An 8,274-nucleotide genomic window follows, 5' to 3' on the forward strand; every position below is an offset into this window, starting at 1 on the left:
CCCCAAAAATAGAATTAATAATTCATAGCCAGATAAGGAAAAAGATCTACATTTATTCCTTCTTCTCTGGCCTGCCATAAACTACCTGACAATTGTGCGTTAATGATTCCCAGTAAATTCCTTAAAATGGTCATTTGTCATCCTGTCAGTTCATTTGTGACCTAAAATTCCTCACTAGAGGCATCATCAAATAAATTAATCACTACCCAGGATCCATTTCTCCCTTATGCGTGCTATTATGGCCCAGCTCTCTTGTGTTTCTCTTCATTTACATATATTTAATGGTCCAGTCGTGGTTGGTTGTGCCATGGAATGCACACATCTCATGTCAGGTGAATATTCCCACTACCATAGTCATTGGCAACCATTCTCTCTCTCTCCAAAAAAAATCATCCCAATAGTGCTAAAAAATAAGCTGTCTGGAATTGCAATGCTCAAGTCTTACACAGCTTTCAGACAATAGTAGCATTGATGGGACAAATTGTTTTGTAGGAAGGCACCGGTTCATCTTTGCAGCGCTGCCTGCTACCGTCACTAGACGGTATAAATACCTTCACGCTCCCACAGAGGTCCATAACAGAACATAATATATCAAGTCTCGTGTCAGTACCAAATCTAACGTTAGACGTGTCAGTAACCCTGGATGAATAATGTAAAGAATATGTAATGTTCGTGTAATGAAGCCCTTGTCTGTGCGCAAGTAGGCTACTGAGGCTGTATTTGAGACCAGGGGCTGTATGTATATCAAACATCTCAGAGCAGCAGTACCAATCTAGGATAATTCTTTCCCTTTTAGATCATAATGAATTTGATCATAAGGACGCAGGTTGACATTTCTTGTCATGAGTCTTGCCCTGGAGGCAGAGCTAAGTGGTTTCCGCTAGACGGGCCAGCTTCAACTTCAAAATTAGCTATATCGTAAAAATGTTGGTGTACATTTAAGGTTAGGGTTAGGCATTAGGGTTAGCACTGTGGTTAGAATTAGGGTAAAGGTTAGGTTTAAAAAGTTCTATGACTTTGTATCTGTACCAGCTAGTGACCACTTTGCAGAGCTGCCTCCAGTACATAAGTCATCACAATAAATGCCAACCTGCTATAAGGACAGGAGGGACCTGATCCTAGATCAGCAATTCTACCACAGGAGGTTGGTGGCACCTTAATTGGGGAGAACGGGCATGTGGTAATGGCTGGAGTGGAATCGGGGGAATGGTATGAAATACATCAAACACAAGGTTTCCATGTGTTTGATACCATTCCATTTACTCCATTCCAGCCATTATTATGAGCCGTCCTCCCTTCAGCAGCCTCCACTGGATACATACGGCTCCTGTACTCAATAATACACTTCCACCCCCCTGTATTTAAGGGTGCCATCCTTCTCTATGGCATAATCATAATGAAAGTAATTTCAATGACCCTCTGGCTACTAAGGAAATCGTTTCTCACGCCTTAAACTCCCCACCTCTTCCCTCAACAGTTCCTCAGACTCTGTTAATGCTTTATATTTGGGAGTCCGTGCCCCTGGGTGTTAGTGTTAAACTCCACATCAAGGTTACAAGTATGAGCAGATTCTCAGTTTGAATTCTTAGCAGAAATATCCCAATTACCTTTATGAGACGAAAACATGTCACGTTTTTGACTTCCTCATTAGAGGCCGCTAACACTTAGATAACATGTGAATATGCTGCGAGCATTAGCACACAAGCCATCAGCATAGTCATCAGCAGATCCTGGGATTCTCACCAAGACATCCTGTTCAAACCTCAAATGAAATTAAAATAATACAAAAAGCACATGCATTAATTGTCGGAGCTGATGCAAACGGCAAATGTGTCACTTAGCACAGTTGCTAAATGCTTTGTCACTTAGACCCGTACTGCTGAGGGGGAAGTCCGTAGCCTAACTCTCTAACGGAAAGGAGAGGTTCGTATGGATATAAACTGAGATGAGTTAGTACCCAAATGAACACGTCATCTTTTATTGTTAAGCTTTAGTGCTGTAGAGTACACCACCCTGTGTGCCAAATAAGGACTCATCGAGCACAGTGATCAAGGAAGCTTCTGAAGTCATAGAGCACATTTTATAGGGGTGACCAATAAAAACATGCCAGAAGAAAAAAGAGCCTCCAGGAAATGTTAGAAGTGTAGATTGGCCTAACCTGGCTACTGCCTTGCAATAAAGTCTGGCATTTGTGAGGAGCAGGGAGGCTGTGGAGGGTGATACCACTTTGGGCAGTGCAGGAGCTGTCCTTTGGACTTTTGCTTTGTGGTGTAAGTCCGAAAAGACCGTTAAGACTTCAGAACAGGTCCGACATAGGCATAAAACAGAGAGTAGACCACCGCTGGGCGGCTGGGGCACGTCAATTTTCGTCTGGGTTTCCGCATTTTGGGAATGACCAATAGCTTACTGTATTGTCATGTTGCACCTTCAGAATAAAACGTCTATTATTGCTATACCAATTATTTACCATCACCTCCAGTGTATATGTTTAATCTTAACTCTGTACATCTTTCCTTCACTTTATTTGTGATGCTTTGTTCTCTCTGGTAAGACGATTACACGCTGTTCTTCACAGCCCTTATTTGCAGAATAACAAACTTGATCTTCCATTGTTCCATAAAACAATTTCATGCCTTTTTGAATTTAAATACTTTTCTCTTAAAAGACTCTTCTCTGTTTTTTTTTTACCTTTCTTGTAATGCAATTGAGCCTAAAATTAAAAAGAGACTGCTCGGCCTTGTGGGTTTTCCACATGAATCTAGATTTAATATTAATCTCAAATTACGCTTTCCTATGAATTAAAAGTAAACCATGTATTGTATGGTACATTATCTCGCTAACAGCCCCATGTGGAGATTATGAAGTGGAAAACTAATGGCGTAGACTTTTAGCATTTCATTTTTCGACCGAGTCATTTACATATCTGGGAGAGGACGTTGATGTATGTGCAAATAAGCAGAACTCTGTATCCATGTTTTTTTGTATTTTTTACTATGGACTTGAAAAGAAAAAGTTTTGTCCCCTCAGCTAGGTAAGGTAATGAGATTCCGGGTGCCCTCTATTATGGCGAGGATGAGAAATCTGATTATTAAGGAGAGGCATGTGACAGTAAGAAAAATCGGTTTATTTTTTCTTCCATCACCCCAAGAAACAAAGGTGACCCCACGTGTTCGGTTCATTAAATCTCCCCTCCTCTAATTTATCAAGGTAAACTATCATACAGTTTCTGCTGAGCTATCCATAAACAAGCAAACTTGTTAGGTATGCCTGAAAAGGACACATGAGAGGGATTCGGATGTAATTTCTACATACTGAATGTGGCTTAATTCACTTTCCCTCCTGAACAATGGCTCCTTGTGTACAGTAACAGAGTGGAAGGTGATATTTTTATGCAAGGTTCAGGGAAATGAAGACAAAATATGTTCTGCGCAAACAGCTGACATTTAATTGTGTCAAGGACGCACAGTCATAACAGATATAGCTCTCTGGATTCAAATACCACTGGAATTATTTTTCACACTTTGAAGTAATTCTCCTCATGGATGGTTGAAGTATTATGCCCCAAAGAAACTATGGAAATACCTGAGCAGATTGTGATTTGATTTGAAAAGATGAAGTGAGTCATCTTGGATGAGCACGTGGTCATCATGGCAGTAATTCTGTCAGGGTTCAACTGCTGTCCATTTGTCAGAGTGGGCTGGTTTGTAATAATGTGGGAGGTACTGCAGGTTGGATCATAAGATATTGCCATGTTATTCTGTTAAAAAAAATATATACAAATTATTTGTCACATGCTTCGTAAAACAACAGGTGTAGAATAACAGTGAAACGGTTACTTATGGGCCCTTTCCAACAACGCAGACAAAAAAAAAGATCAATATTAGAAAAATAACAAAAATTATTTATTCAACTTATATAGCACTGTTCATTACATAAATACATCTCAAAGCACTGTAACTCAACAACAAAAAACAACCAATTTATGAGTTGATAGATAGTCAAGAGACTGAAGGTGGAGAAAGTTCATGGTTTGAGTGAGGTCATGCTTCACCATAGGGATGGTGCCAGGTTTCCTCCAGATGTGACGCTTGGCATTCAGGCCAAAGAGTTCAATCTTGGTTTCATCAGACCAGAGAATTTTGTTTCCCTTTAGGTGCCTTTTGACAAACTCCAAGCGGGCTGTCATGTGCCTTTTACTGAGGAGTGGCTTCCGTCTGGCCACTCTACCATAAAGGAGTGACCATCGGGTTCTTGGTCACCTCCCTGACCAATTGCTCAGTTGGTCAGGTGGCCAGCTCTAGGAAGAGTCTTGGTGGTCCCAAACTTCTTTCATTAAGAATGATGGAGGCCAGTGTGTTCTTGGGGACCTTCAATGCTACAGAAATGTTTTGGTACCCTTCCCAAGATCAGTGCCTCGACACAATCCTGTCTCGGAGCTCTACAGACAATTCCTTCAACCTCATGGCTTGGTTTTTGCTCTGACATGCACTGTCAACTATGGGACCTTATATAGACAGGTGTGTGCCTTTCCAAATCATGTCTAATCAATTGAATTTACCACAGGTGGACTCCAATCAAGTTGTAGAAACATCTCAAGGATGATCAATGGAAACAGGATGCACCTGAGCTCAATTTTGAGTCTCATAGCAGGTCTGAATACTTATGTAAATAAGGTATTTCTGTTTTTTATTTTGAATATGTTTGCAAAAATGTATAAAAACCTGTTTTTGCTTTGTCATTATGAGGTAGTGTGTAGATTGATGAGGATTGTTTTTTAAATCCCTTTTAGAATAAGGCTGTAACGTAACAAAATGTGGAAAAAGTCAAGGGGTCTGAATATTTTCCGAATGCACTGTATAGGTAGGGAGAAAGTGACTAGCTAATGGGATAGATAAAAAACAGTAACAGCTGTGTGTGTGACGAGGCAAAAGAGTTAGTGCAAAAAGGGTCTTATAGCTGTTTAGGGCCATGGTTCCAGACTTGGTGTTTGGTTCCGCTTGCCGTGCGTTAGCAGAGAGGACAGTCTATAACTTGGGTGGCTGGAGTCTTTGACCATTTTTAGGTCCTTCCTCTGACACCGCCTGGTATAGAGGTCCTGGATGGCAGGGAGCTCGGTCCCAGTGATGTACTGGGCCGTACACACTATCCTCTGTAGCGCCTTGCGGTCGGATGCCAAGCAGATGCCATACCAAGCGGTGATGCAGCCAGTCAAGATGCTCTCAATGGTGCAGCCGTATAACTTTTTTAGGAGCTGAGGGCCCGTGCCGAATCTTTTCAGCCTCCTGAGGGGGAAGAGGAGTTGTTGTGTGGACCATGATAGTTCCTTAGTGATGTGGACACCAAGGAACTTGAAGCTCTCGACCTGCTCCATTGGTGTGGATGAGGGCGTGTTCGGTACTCCGTTTCCTGTAGTGCACGATCAGCTCCTTTTGTTTTGCTGACGTTGAGGGAGAGGTTGTTGTCCTGGCACTACACTGCCAGGTCTCTGACCTCCTCTTTATAGGCTGTCTCATAGTCATCAGTGATCAGGCTTACCACCATTGAGTCGTCTGTAAACTTAATGATGGTGTTGGAGTCATGGGTAAACAGGGAGTACAGGAGGGGACTAAGCACATACCCCTGAGGGGTCCTCGTTTTGAGAGTCATCGTAGCAGATATGTTGTGGCCTAGCCACACCACTTGGTGGTCTGCTTGAAATATGTAGGTATTACAGACTGGGTCAGGGAGAGGTTGAAAATGTCAGTGAAAACATTTGCCAACTAGTCTGCACATGCTCTAGTACTCATCCTCGTAATCCGTCTGGCCCTGCGTCATTGTGAATGTTAACCTTTTTAAAGGTCTTACCCACATCGGCTTACGGAGAGTGTGGTCAGACAGTCGTCCAGAACAGCTGCTTCTCTCATGCATAGTTCAGTGTTGCTAGACTCAATGCGCGCATAGAAGGTTTTTAGCTCATCTGGTGGGCTCGCGTCACTGGACAGCTCGCGGCTGGGTCTCCCTTTGTAATCTATGATAGTTTGCAAGCCCTGCCACATCTGACGAGTGTCAAAGTCTGTGTAGTAGCATTCGATCTTGGTCTTGTTTTGATGCATTGCCTGTTTGATGGTTCATCGGAGGGCATAGGCGTATTTCTTATAAGCGCCTGGATTAATGTCCTGCTCCTTGAAGGCTTTAGCCTTTAGCCTTTAGCTCAGTGCGGATGTTGCCTGTAATCCATGGCTTCTGGTTCAGATATGTACGTACAGTCACTATGGGGACAACTTTATCGATGCACTTATTAATGAAGCCGATGACTGATGTGGTAAACTCCTCTATGCCATCGGATGAATCCCGGAACATATTCCAGTCTGTGCTAGCAAAACAGTCATAAATCTTAGCATCTGCTTCATCGGAACACTTCCTTATTGAGCGCAGCAATGGTACTTCCTGCTTGAGTTTATGCGTGTATGCAGGAATCAGGAAGATAAAGTTATGGTCAGATTTTCCAAATGGAGGGCAAGGGAGAGCTTTGTATGCATCTCTGTAGGTTGAATAAAGGTGATCTAAAGTTTTTTTGCCTCTAGTTGCACAGGTGACATGCTTATAGAAAGGCGATAAACCTGATTTCAGTTTTCCTGCATGAAAGTCACCGGCCACTAGGGGCACCGCCTCTCGGTGAGAATTTTCTTGTTTGCTTATGGTCCAATGCAGCTTGTTGAGTGCAGTCTTAGTGCCAGCATTGGTTTGTGATGGTAAAAGACAGCTACGAAAAATATAACTCTCTTGGTAAATAGTATGGTCTACAGCTTATCATGAGGTATTCTAACTCCAACGAGCAGAACCTCCTTAATATTAGAGATTGAGCAAAAGATGTTGTTAACAAAGAGAACCCCCCCCCGAGCTTTCCTGACTCAGCCATACCGTTCTGCCGATGTATAGTAAAACCAGATAGATTTATGTCTTCGTTCAGCCACGAATTGAAGAAACATAGGTTTTTGCAGTTCTTCAGATCACGTTGATAGGATAATCTCGAATGGAGCTCATCCAGTTTATTCTCCAGTGATTGCACATTTGCCAATAGAAAGGAAGGTAGAGGCGATTTATCCATTCTCCGACGTAGTCCCATCAGGTAGACCGCACGTCGGCCTATATAGCACCGTCTCCTCCGGGGATTTGGGTCTGGTCCTCGATGATCAATATGTCTTTAGTCTCTGATGCATTGAAGTATTAGTCCTCGTCCAAATCAAGATTAGTGATGTAGTTGAAGTCGGAAGTTTACATAAACTTAAGTTGGAGTCATTAAAACTCATTTTTCAACCACTCCACAAATTTCTTCTTAACAAACTATAGTTTTGGCAAGTCGGTTAGGACATCTACTTTGTGCATGACACAAGTCATTTTTCCAACAATTGTTTACAGAGAGATTATTTCACTTATAATTCACTGTATCACAATTCCAGTGGGTCAGAAGTTTACATACACTAAGTTGACTGTGCCTTTAAACAGCATGGAAAATTCCAGAATATCATGTCATGGCTTTAGAAGCTTCTGATAGGCTAATTGACATCATTTGAGTCAATTGGAGGTGTACCTGTGGATGTATTCCAAGGCCTACCTTCAAACTCAGTGCCTCTTTGCTTGACATCATGGGAAAATCAAAAGAAATCAGCCAAGACCTCAGAAAAAAAATTGTAGACCTCAGGTCTGGTTCATCCATGGGAGCAATTTCCAAATGCCTGAAGGTACCACGTTCGTCTGTACAAACAATAGTACGCAAGTATAAACACCATGGGACCACACATCCGTCATACTGCTCAGGAAGAAGACGTGTTCTGTCTCCTAGAGATGAACATACTTTGGTGCGAAAAGTGCAAATCAATCCCAGAACAACAGCAAAGGACCTTGTGAAGATGGTGGAGGAAACAGGTACAAAAGTATCTATATCCACAGTAAAACGAGTCTTATATCGACATAACCTGAAAGTCCGCTCAGCAAGGAAGAAGCCACTGCTCCAACACCGCCATAAAAAATCCAGACTACGGTTTGCAACTGCACATGGGGACAAAGATCGTACTTTTTGGAGAAATGTGCTCTCGTCTGATGAAACAAAAATAGAACTGTTTGGCCATAATGACCATCGTTATGTTTGGAGGAAAAAGGGGGAGGCTTACAAGCCTAAGAACATCATCCCAACCGCGAAGCACGGGAGTGGCAGCATCATGTTGTTGGGGTTGCTTAGCTGCAGGAGGGACTGGTGCACTTCACAAAATAGATGGCATCATGAGGCAGGAAAAT

Source organism: Salmo salar, chromosome ssa25 (assembly GCF_905237065.1).
Source record: "Salmo salar chromosome ssa25, Ssal_v3.1, whole genome shotgun sequence".
In the NCBI taxonomy this organism is placed as follows: Eukaryota; Metazoa; Chordata; class Actinopteri; order Salmoniformes; family Salmonidae; genus Salmo; species Salmo salar.